We start from the raw sequence: 12,967 nt of genomic DNA, 5'->3' as shown, positions 1-12,967 counted from the left end.
ATACATTTTACTAAAAAAGAAAATATTTCTCATTGAAAATAATATATTTTCTTTTTGTTAATTTCATTTTTTTATTAGAGTGTAGTTGATTTACAGTGTTGTATCAATTTCTGCTGTACAGCATAGAGACCCAGTCATATATATATGTATATTCTTTTTCTCATGCTGTATTCCATCATGTTCTATCCCAAGAGATTGGATATAGTTCCATATGCTGTAGGGACCTCATTGCTTATCCATTCTAAATGTAAAAGTTTGCATCTACCAACCCCAACTTCTTGTACATCCCACTTCTTCCCCTCTCCCCCTTGGCAACCACAAGTCTGTTCTCCATGTGCGTGAGTCCGTTTCTGTTTTGTAGGTAGGATCATTTGTGCCATATTTTAGATTCCACATATAAGCGATATCATAACGGTATTTGGAAAGTAATATATTTTGACATAAATTGTACTCTATCGCTCTTATTTACTAGTATGATACGGAAACAACTAAGATATGATGCTACAGATATAAGCATTCTACAAACACCTAAATTTTGTAAATTCATTTTTGCTTATAGGACATCTTTTTTAACTTAATATTTTGTTTAAATAATAAATTACATCCCTCCCCACAAAACTAGCAGTTATGAAGAAATAAGAAATAATAGTTTACTCCTTAGAAAAGTGCAAAAATGTAGAAATTGTCTTGATTGCACACGTGTGAAGAATGGCTGAAAGCTGAGACTAGGTGTTATGGATTTCAAGGCTGATTAAGAAAAAGAAATGACCATGAAAAGACAGCATTGCATAGTGGGTTTACTGAGTGGGGACTCTATGAATCAGAGAGCCCTGAAGGACAGCAACAGTTTGGGGTCTTTTCTAGTTATGTAGTCTCTCTTTTCCATGGCTAGCAGATGTTGGGTAGAGTTTCACATGGTATGGAGAGCAGGCAAGCTCTAAATGACTTATTCCTGATTGGGCTGAATTTAAAGAAGTTAGGTGATTAAGAATTTGAGTTTTGTGCTGGTGGCTGTTGAGCTAGTGATCTTAACCTGCTATGAAGAAGTAAACAACATAGGGGCCAATTAACGGGTGCTAGTTTTGGTCCATTTATATAACGATCCATTCCTTGGCTCCATGTTGTTTTACATACAACTCTGTGGGGGTAATTCCTTGGACATGACTATTTGTCTTTCCTTTCATTGTTGTGTGTATCCCATACATATACTTTTCCTCTTGCCCAGGGAGACTATTAGAGGAGTTTGTTTGGCATTGAAAACTTGCAGTTAGTGTGGTTTTTTAGGGACAACTGCTTGGGGAATTTTGCTACTCAATAAAAATCTATTGGAATTTTGAGCAAAACCCAAGTACAAGAAATGTTGTCCAAGGATGGACAAGGGGAGCTTATGGCAGAGGAAGCCATTTCCCTTTCTTACAGGTCTACTAGGTTCCCACTGTTACCTATATTCTCCATGTTCCTATGAAGGTAAGTTAATGTGTCTTAGAGCAATTCTAGTAGGTGCTAACAAAGGTGTAGAACATTACAGTCAAAGAAACTTGGATGTTATCTGCCTTGTTTCAGATTTAGGTTATAGGCTTATCCCACTGTTGCCCATACATTTGTGTGTGATTAGCCTCTGCATTTTGTTATTGGATATCAGCATTTAGGGACATAAGCTCATCTTGATAGATGAGGTTTATGGGGGAAACTGGCCAAGGGAAAGGTACTATGCTGAATGTATTAATATCAGATTGGAAATACCCTATATTTCAGCTATGCAGTATAGTAGCCATATGTGACTATTGAGTAGTTGAAATAAGACTAGTGTCACTGAGAAACTGGATTTTAATTATCTTTATTTTTAACAAAGTTTTATTTTAAAATAGTTTTGTATTTAGAGAAAAAATCACAAGGATAGTAGAGAAATAGTCTATAAAATTTTCACTCAGTTTGCCTTGTACTTACATTGTTATATTTATCACAACTAAGAAATCTACTATGGTTTTTAACCTCCATATTTTTTTCAAATTTTATTTGTTTTCCCTTAATATCCTTTTCTGTTCTAGGATCTCAGTCAATATGCATTTCAATTAGTCACAATGTGTCTTTATTGTCAGTCTGTCCTTCTTTCTCATGACCATGACAGTTTTGAGGAGTGTTTATTAGACATTATGTAAAATATCCTTCAATTTGGGGTTTTCTGATATTTTTCTTAAGCTTAGATCTGCCATGGGTTTCCTCATCACATTATATCAGCAATGCATGCTATCAGTATGACTTAGAAGTAGCAATGTTAACCTTGGTGAAAGCATTAATAATCATCCAGTTAAGGTGGTATTAGCAGGTATCTGCAATATAAGATGTTTTTATCCTTTTCATATTCTGTTTTTGAGAAGCAAGTTACTGAGGGGAGTTCACTCCCCCTGGTAGGGGATGTGAGTATTTGAGGATTAAGCTCCATCCCCTGGAGGGATTTAGATCTAAATAAAGCATTATAATTTATTTAACAAGTAAATTATTTTTTCCTTTTTTATCTATTTATTTATTACACTATTCATTTATATCAATATGGTCTCCTTCATGGATATTTACTTTATACTAATGAGTCAGGAATATTTATTTTAAATATAAAGTATAAATAAATAATATAAATTTATATCATATATATTTATATTATATATATATAACTTATATATGTATGTATATGTGTATATGGGTGTGTGTCTGTGTATGTGTGTAAAATTTCTGATTTTCCAGAAAATGGGAATCGTGTTGTTACTTCTGTCCTTTTCATGCCTTTCCTTTATGATGCTTCAGGCTAACTCTGCTATACAGTGAACGTGAGAGTGAGGATATCTCTTTGAGATCCTGATTTTAGTTCTTTTGGACATATACACAGAAGTGAGAGTATACAGTAGTTCTATTTTAAATTTTTTGAGGAACCTCAAAATTGTTTTCCATATCAACTATAACATTTTATATTCCTACCAATAATGTAGAGGGTTTCAATTTCTCCACAATCTTGCCAACACTTTTTACCTTTTGATTTTTTTAATAATAGTTACCCTAACAGGGATAAGGTATCTCATTTTTATTTTGATCTGTTGTTTTGATTTGCATTTCCCTGATGGTTAGTAATGTTGAACATCTTTCATATACTTATTGACGACCATTTGTATGTCTTCTTTGGAAAAATGCCTATTCAAGTCCTTTGTCCATGATTTGGTCAGTGTGTTTTTTCTTACTATTGAGTTGTAAGAATTCCTTATGTATTTCAGAACTTAACTGTCAGATATATGGTTGCAAAATTTTTCTTACTTTTAGTAAGATGCCTTTTCGCTCTGTTGATTGTTTCTCTTGCTGTGCAGCTTTTTAGTTTAATGCCATTCACCTTGACTGTTTTTGCTTTAATTACCCCTTCTTTAGTGTCATATCCAAAAAAACTTCATTGCAGGAATTTCCATGTTGTCTTGGCAAGTTAAGAATCTGGCATTGTCATCACTATGGCCTGGTTGGATCCCTGGCCAGGGAACTTCTGTGTGCCGTGAGCACAGAGGAGAAAAAAAAAAAAAGACAAAATTGTTGCAAAGACCAATGTCAAGAATGTTTTTTCTTGTATTTTCTTTTGGTGGATTTATGGTTCAGGTCTTATGTTTAATCATTTGAATTGATTTTTAAACCTTTTGAAATAAAGGTTCAATTTCATTCTTCTGCATTTGCATCCAGTTTTCCTAACACCATTTATTGAAGAGATTAAATCCTTTCCCATTGTATATTATTAGTAACCTTGCTGAAGATCAACTGATTGTGAATGTGCAGATTTATTTCTGGGGTTGGGGATGGGGAACTGAAATCTTCTTCTCCGCTAAGATGCAGTACCCACTGTCACCACTTCTATTTAATGTTGTCCTGGAAGTTTTAGTGAGAGCAAGTAGACAAGAAATAGAAATAAAAGACATCCAAATTGGAAAGGAAGAAGTAAATGTATCTCCATTTGCAGATGACATGATAAGATATGTAAAAATCTTGATTTATTCATCACACATAATTCTTTTTATACATTACTGGATTTAACTTGCTAACATTTTTAATAAATTTTGCACAGAAGTTTATGGGCAATATTGGTTTGGAGGGAGTTTTTCTGGTACTGTTTTGTCTAGTTTTGGTATTAGGGTGATGACAGACTCAAAAAATGCAGTGGGAAATATTCCTTTTCCTTTTATTTTTTATTTTTTGAAAATATTGTGTAAACATGATATTAATCCTACTTTAAATGCTGAGTAAAAATTGGGGGGCCTGAAATTTTCTTTTGGGGGTAGCATTTTTATTAGGGATAATTTCAGTGGCTATGACATGTTGATTTTATTCAAGATTTCCAAAATATAAATCCATATTTTTCTGTGTTTTATCCTATTTTTGTTTATTTCTTTTTTGAGAAGTCAGCTGTCAAGATATATTTTTCCTTTGAATACAATTTAGCAAATATTTTCATTATTGAATTTTTCTAAATACTGTTTTACCTACTTCCCAAAACATATACTCTTATTTTCCTAAAATTAACTATATTTCCTGATTAATATTTAATACACTAATTCATTATAATGTATTTAGCTATTCTTAGTGTCCATGTTTTGGAAGGAAAGATTCCTAATCAAGTTAAGAAATTTCCGGAGTTCCCGTCATGGCGCAGTGGTTAACGAATCCGACTAGGAACCATGAGGTTGCGGGTTCGGTCCCTGCCCTTGCTCAGTGGGTTAACGATCCGGCGTTGCCGTGAGCTGTGATGTAGGTTGCAGAGGCGGCTCGGATCCCACGTTGCTGTGGCTCTGGCGTAGGCCGGTGGCTACAGCTCCTATTCGACCCCTAGCCTGGGAACCTCCATATGCCACGGGAGCGGCCCAAGAAATAGCAACAACAACAACAAAAGACAAAAGACAAAAAAGACAAAAAAAAAAAAAAAGAAAAAAGAAATTTCCTTTGATTTTATTTTCTCTTCATTCTTCCTTTTTTAAACTTGTGAACTCATGTGTAAGTACATAAAATTAATTTTGTGATTCTGATGTCCAAAAATCACACTTAGGTCATTGAGAATTCCAAACATAAGTGAATATTCATACAAATTATGTCATCTGACATTTGTCACTGCACACATGAATTTTTTTGTTTTTTTGTCTTTTTGCCATTTCTTGGGCCGCTCCCGCGGCATACAGAGGTTCCCAGTCTAGGGGTTGAATCAGAGCTGTAGCCTCTGGCCTGCACCAGAGCCACAGCAACGCAGGATCCGAGCCGCGTCTGCGACCTACACCACAGCTCACGGCAACGCTGGATCATTAACCCACTGAGCAAGGGCAGGGATCAAACCCGCAACCACATGGTTCTTAGTTGGATTCGTTAACCACCATGCCACGATGGGAACTCCTGAATTTTATTTTTATGTAATAATTCTTTAGAGAGGTCAAAAAAAATATTTAATGAAACGAAACACAGTTGGTAAATGGAAAAAACTGTAAGAAATTTATCACCATATGGATTTAATTTCATCATTTGAAAATGCTTGTGAAGAGGAATATTTGAAGAGTCTGTGTAAGAGAACATTATTGCAAGCATCTGTGTGTGTGTGTGTGTTTGTGTTCACATGCATACACACCTGCTTGGAACACAAACTGAAATTAGCTCAAGATGATGGAATTAGAATGCAGAAGTTACATATTATCCTGTAATAAATGAGTCATAGAATAATTCAAACAGAAAATTACATGCAAACTTGATTTTAGAATTATACATTCTAAGTAAGTGATGTGATGGCTATGTTTTTCTTATGTATTACCTATTTTTAATGATACTAGTATCATCTTGACGTGGCAACAGATATCATTTTACAAGAAGAGTTGCTAATAATATTGGTATTGTATTAATATACACATTATTTTAAATGTTTCTAATGCCTTCTGTTCGTACAATATAACTTTCCTGCTTGTTAAAATTTTTCATTGTCAACATCAGTTTGACATATATTCATGTTTTCTGAAAATTTATTATTGAATTTGTTATTAAATTTTTCCAGTTAATTAATAAAATGATAATGCTTTTCTATGGAAAAATAACCATTTAAATCAAAATATATTCCAAAGTTTCCTTAAAAATTAAAAACATGTGTTTCTGAAAGAAGATATAGTATGATAATAACACATAAATATGATAATTAAGATCAAAATATATAGTGACAGTCAACAAGAAAATATGATAAGATGCTAAACTCATTGTCTAAAATTGAAAGCACTCAAAATATACTACATATTTCATGTTAACTCTGGAAAGAATAAAAAGTAAAATAGTACAGTGAATAAAAATATATGTTATATAGAAAAAAACAAAGGAAAATAAATAATAAGGAATTAAAAATCAAATCAGTCAATAATACAGAAGATTTAAGAATGTATTGCTGGAATTCCATAGTGATGCAGTGGAAATGAATCCGACTGGGAACCATGAGGTTGCTAGTTAGATCCCTGGCCTCGCTCAGCGGGAAGGATCCGGCATTGCCATGAGCTATGGTGCAGGTCACAGATGTGACTCGGATCTGGCATTGCTGTGGCTGTGTTGTAGACCGGCGGCTACAGCTCTGATTAGACCCCTAGCCTGGGAACCTCCATATGCTGCGGGTGTGGCCCTAAAAAGACAAAAAAAAAAAAAAAAAGAATGTATTTCTTAGTTGAATATTTAAAGAAAATTGATGAAATACACCGATTGAAAGGCAAAGCCTGTTATGTTGATTGGTCAAATAAAATTACTATTATTTTGAGCTATCTGTGTTTCTTATGCCAAAAATACAAAGAGATATAAGACAGACATTCAAATTAGAAAGAATAATAAACAGATTTTAAAATAATAATTATAGAAAGTGACAGAAATTTAGTGATTGAATTGCATTGGTTGATGTGGCTGACTCAGAGTCAAGTAATATGGGGATATTGTCAAAAGTTATTTTTTCAGGGAAGGCAGAATTTGACATGGGACATGAATGTTGTTGAATAACCACACTTAAGAGAATGGGCAGGTCCTGGGGCTTGACAAGGTGAGGTATATATATCAACTTTGAATAGGAACTGAGAAAGTAATATGTGGTTACCAAGGATTGCAATAGTGCAAAATAGTGCTGTACAATGGGTATAAGGTTCAGTTAGACAAGATGAATAAGATATTTTCTATACAACATTGTACCTATAGTGAACAATACTGTATTGTACACAAAATTTTGTTAAGAATTGACCTCATGTAATCTATCTTTACAGTAAATTAATAAATATATTCATATATTGTTTTTTATTTCTCCAATACATTATTTTTTTTTCTACTGGACAGCATGGTGACCCAGTTACACATACATGTATGCATTATTTTTTCTCACATTATCACACTCTATCATAACTGACTAGACATAGTACCCAGTGCTACACAGCAGGTTCTCATTGCTAATCCATTCCAAAGGCAATAGTCTGCAACTATTAACCCCAGTTCCCAATACATCCAGCTCCCTGCCCCCCTCCACTTGGCAACCACAAGTCTATTCTCCAAGTCTATGATTTTCTTTTCTGTAGATAGGTTCATCTGTGTTGTATATTAGAATCCAGATATAAGTGATATCATATGGTATTTGTCTTTCTGACTTACTTCACTCAGGATGAGAATCTCTAGTCCCATCCATGTTGCTGCAAATGGCATGATTTTGTTCTTTTTTATGGCTGAGTAGTATGCCATTGTGTATATGTACCACATCTTCCTAATCTAAACATGTTGATGGATATTTGGGTTGTTTCCATGTCTTGGCTATTGTGAATACTGCTACAATGAACATGCGAGTGCATGTGTCTTTTTCAAGGAAAGTTTTGTCTGGCTATATGCCCAAGAGTGGGATTGCTGGGTCATATGGTAGTTCTGTGAGTTTTCTAGCATACCTCCATACTGTTTTCCAACATACCTCCATACTGTTTTCCATAGTGCTTGTACTAGCTTATGTTCCTACCAACAGTGCAGGAGGGTTCCCTTTTCTTCACACCCCCTCCAGCATTTGTTATTTGTGGACATATTAATGATGGCCATTCTGACTGGTGTGAGGAGGTATCTCAAGGTAGTTTTGATTTGCATTTCTCTAATATCGGGGATACTGAGCATTTATTCATGTGCTTGTTGGCCATCTGTATATCTTCCTTGGAGCAATGTTGATTCAAGTCTTTTGCCCATTTTTCCATTGAGTGGTTGGCTTTTTTGCTGTTGAGTTGTATAAGTTGCTTGTACATTTTAGAGATTAAGCCCTTGTCGGTTGCATCATTTCAAACTATTTCTCTGATTGTGTAAGTTGTCTTTTTGTTTTCTTTTTGGTTTCCTTTGCTGTGCAAAAGCCTGTCAGTTTGATTAGGTCCCATTGGTTTATTTTTGCTCGTATTTCTGTTGCCTTGGGAGACTGACCTGAGAAAATATTTGTAAGGTTGATGTCAGAATGTTTTGCCTATGTTCTCTTCCAGGAGTTTGATGGTGTCTTGTCTTATATTTAAGTCTTTCAGCCATTTTGAGTTTATTTTCGTGCATGGTATGAAGTTGTGTTCTAGTTTCATTGCTTTGCATGCAGCTGTCCAGGTTTCCCAGCAATACTTGATGAAAAGACTGGGTTTTTTTCCCCCATTTTATGTTCTTGCCTCCTTTGTCAAAGGTTCATTGACCATAAGTATCTGGGTTTATTTCTGGGTTCTCTATTCTGTTCCATTGATCTGTATGTCTGTTTTGGTACTAGTACCACACTGTCTGATGACTATGGCTTTGTAATATTCCTGAAAATCTGGGAGAGTGATGCCTCCTGCATGGTTTTTGTTCTTCGGAATTGCTTTGGCAATTCTGGGTCTTCTGTGGTTCCATATAAATTTTTGGATTGTTTGTTCTGATTCTGTGAAAAATGTCATGGGTAATTTGATAGGGATTGAATTGAATCTCTAATTGTTTTGGGTAGTATGACCATTTTTACAATATTAATTTTTCCAACACAGGAACATGGAATATCTTTCCATTTATTTACATCTCCTTTAATTTCCTTGATTAATGTTTTATAGTTCTTGGCATATAAGTCTTTTACCTCCTTGATCAGGTGTATTCCCAGGTATTTGATTTTTTGGGTTGCAATTTTAAAAGTTATTGTATTTTTATATTCCTTTTCTAATATTTCATTGTTAGCATACAGAACCATGAGTGATTTCTGAATGTTAATCTTATATCCTGCTACTTGGCTGATTTGTTGATCAGTTTAAGTAGTTTTTGGGTTGAGTCCTTAGGGTTTTCTATATATACTACCATGTCATCTGCATACAGTGACAGTTTTACCTCTTCTCTTTCTATTTGGATGCCTCTTATTTATTTTGTTTGAGTTCTGTGGCTAGGACTTCCAGTACTATGTTGAATAATAGTGGTGAGAGTGGGCATCCTTGTCTTGTTCCAGATTTTAGTGGGAAGGCTTTCAGCTTTTCTCCTTTGAGTATTACATTTGCTGTTGGTTTGTCATAAGTATCTTTTATTATGTTATGTTCCTTCTGTACCCACTTTGGTGAGAGTTTTGATCATGAATGGATGTTGGACTTTGTCAAATGCTTTTTCTGCATCTATTGAGATGATCATGTGGTTTTTGACTTTTCTTTTGTTAATGTGATGTATGACGTTGATTGATTTGTGTATGTTGAACCATCCTTGTGCACCTGTGATGAATCCCACTTGGTCATGGTTGTATGTTGTTGGATTCGGTTGGCTACAATTTTCTTGAGAATGTTTGTGTCTATATTCATCAAAGATATTGGCTGATAGTTTTCTTTTTTGGTGGTATCTTTGTCTGGTTTTGGATTTGGGGTGATGGTGGCATCATAGAATGTCTTTGGGAGTGTTCCCTCTTCTTCAACCTTTTGAAAAAGTTTAAGGAGGGTGGGTATAATTTCCTCTTTGTATGTTTGGTAGAATTTGCTTGTGAAGCCATCTGGTCCTGCACTTTATTTGTAGGGAGTGTTTTTATGACATATTCAATTTCATTTCTAGTGATAGGTCTGTTCAGTTGATCTATTTCTTCTTGATTCAGTTTTGGAAGGCTGTAAGTCTCTAGAAAGTTGTCCATTTCTTCTAGGTTGTCAAATTATTTAGCATACAATTGTTCATAGTATTCTCTTATTTTTTTTTTTTTGTATTATGTAGTATCCGTTGTGACTTCTTTTTTTTCATTTCTTATTTTGTTTATTTGGGTTTTTTCTCTCCTTTTCTCAGTGAGTCTGGCCAGAGGTTTGTCAGTTTCTTAATCTTTTCAAAGAAACTGCTCTTGGTTTTATTGATCTTTTCTATTGTTTTTTGAATCTCTATTTTATTGATTTACTCTTTGATCTTTATGATCTCCTTCCTTCTGCTGACTTTAGGTTTTGTTTGTTCTTTTTCTAATTCATTTAGGTGGTGGGTCAAGTTGTTGAATTGAGACATTTATTCTTTTTTGAGGAAGGCCTGTATTGCTATGAATTTCCCTCTGAGCTCCACTTTTGTGGCATACCATAGATTTTGAGTGGTTGTGTCTTCATTATCATTTGTCTCAAGGTATTTTTTAATTTCCTTTTTGATTTCCTCATTGACCCATGGGTTTTTTAGTCGCATGTTGTTTAGTCTCCATGTAGTAAGTTTTTTCTCATTACTTTTCCTGGGGTTGATTTCTAGTTTCATACCACTGTGATCAGAAAAGATACTTGAAATAATTTCTATGCTTCTAAATTTGTTGAGGTTAGCTTTGTGTCTCAATATATGATCAATTCTTGGGGATGTTCCATGTGCACTTGAGAAGAATGTATATTCAGATTTTTTTGTGGATGTAATGTCCTGAAAATGTTGATTAAGTATAACTTTTTTTGTGTGTCATTTAGGATCTCTGTTGCCTTATTGGTTTTCTGTCTAGAGGATCTGTCCATTGATGTGAGTGGGCTGTTGAAATCTCCTACTATGATTGTATTCCCATCAATTTCTCCTTTTATGTCTCTTAGTATTTGTTGTAGGTATCTGGGTGTTCCTATGTTAGGGGCATATATCCTCTTCTTGAGTGGATCCTTTAACCATTAAATAGTGTCCTTCTATGTCTTTCTTTATTGGCTTTTTTTAAAGTCTATTTTGTCTGCTGTGAGTATTGCAACTCCTGCTTTCCTGTCTTGTCCATTGGCATGAAATGTATCTTCCCATCCCCTCACTTTCAATCTTTATGTGTTCTTTGCCCTAAGGCGAGTTTCTTGAGGAGAGCAGACTGAAGTTTTTGTTTTTTCAATCCAGTCTGCCTCTCTGTATCCTTTGATTGGAGGATTCAGGCCAACGACATTTAAGGAGATTATTGATAGATATGTATTTATTGCCATTTTAAACCTTGTTTTCCAGTTGATTCTATGTTTCTCTTTTCCTTTTTTTTTTGTTTTTTTTTTTTGGTTAGATACTCAGTGTCTTTTCAGAGAGAAAGAGGCAATGGTTAGGGCCAGCAGTCAGTGCCTGCTTGTTGGGCTCTCAACAGCAGCAAGGACCTGCAAGAAGGTGGCACAGGCTACTCCTACTTGCAGGGCCCTGGGAAGTGCTAATGAGCTCTAGGCAGATCTACAAGGTGACCAGAGCATTTGGCAGAACCAGCAGCAGGGTGCATGAGTTCCCAGGGGAGTGAGAACAACAACAGCTTGTGTTTGATTGCAGTTCCCTCCTCTGAGTTGATTGGAACCACAGGTGGTGCCTGTTCAGGGACCCCTAGTAGGAGCAGGTCATGACCTTCTCTATAGTCAGTGATAACTGCAGTGGTTTGCCTCTGCCACCTGTAGACCATGCATGAAGCAACCCATCTCACTTGGCCCACATAGGAGGTGCTGTACAGGCTTCTCCTAGTTGCAAGATCCTGAGAAGTGAGAGAGATCAGGAATGTTGGTACTGCCTGGAGCATTTGACAGTGGCAGCAGCAGCACGAGTGTGTTCCCAGAGGTGTGAGAGCACCAGTGGGTGGTGTTCAGTCACAATGCCCTCTTCTGTGATGTCTTTGAGGTGAATGGGGCTTCAAGTGGTATCTGTTCACAGACCCCTAGTGGTGGTGTGCCACTCCCATTTCTGGAGCCAGAGATAACTGCAGTGGTTTGCCCCCACCTCCTATAGACCATGCAAGAAGCACCCTGTCCCACTTAGCCCACACAGGAGGTGCTGCACCAGCTGTTCCTAGTTGTAGGGTCTTGGAAAGGGACAATGACTAAGTGTCTGGGTGCCACCCAGAGCATTTGGCAGTGGCAGCTACAGAGTGGGTGTGTTCCTAGGGGAGTGAGAGCAATGGCTTATGGTATTTGGTTGCAGTGCCCTCTTTTTTTCTTTTTTGCCAACCCCTGAGGTGACTGGGGTCACAGGTGGAGCCCACTCACAGGCCCCCAGTGGTGGCAAGCCATGCCTCTCTCTGGCCTCTAAGACAACTGCCACGGTCTGTTCCTGCCACCTGTTATCATGCAAGGGGCACTATGTTGCACTTAGCCCTCTGATGTCCTTAGCCCACACAAGTGGTGCCTGGCCAGCAGTACCCTGAACAAGAAGTACCCAGTCTCCCCTAAACGAGTAAATGGCTCAGAGCTGGCAGGCACGCAGGCACACCCTGGTGCAGGGAGTTTCCTATGGCGGTCTACCCCCCCTCCTCTCACACTCGGCAGCAATGGTGCTTTGCCTCTCTTGTAGGTCTGGACCTTCTCCCAGTTTTCCTCTGCCGTGGCATTCCCCTCCTCAGCCCATGGTGTACCACTCCCCCGCCTGTGGTGCACTGCTCCTTAACCCCTTAGGCTGTCCCCACACAGCCAGCCCCAGTCCTTTCCCTGGGACTGACCTCCAGAGCCTAAGTCTCAGCACCCAGCCCCCACCCAAGCATCTCAGGCTGTGGTGTCCAGGCCAGTGGTTCAGGTGATCTTTGCGGCTCTCACTCTGCTTT

The sequence above is a fragment of the Sus scrofa genome, chromosome 4 (assembly GCF_000003025.6).
Source record: "Sus scrofa isolate TJ Tabasco breed Duroc chromosome 4, Sscrofa11.1, whole genome shotgun sequence".
Lineage (NCBI taxonomy): Eukaryota > Metazoa > Chordata > Mammalia > Artiodactyla > Suidae > Sus > Sus scrofa.
Note: the sequence above shows the minus strand (reverse complement) of the source record.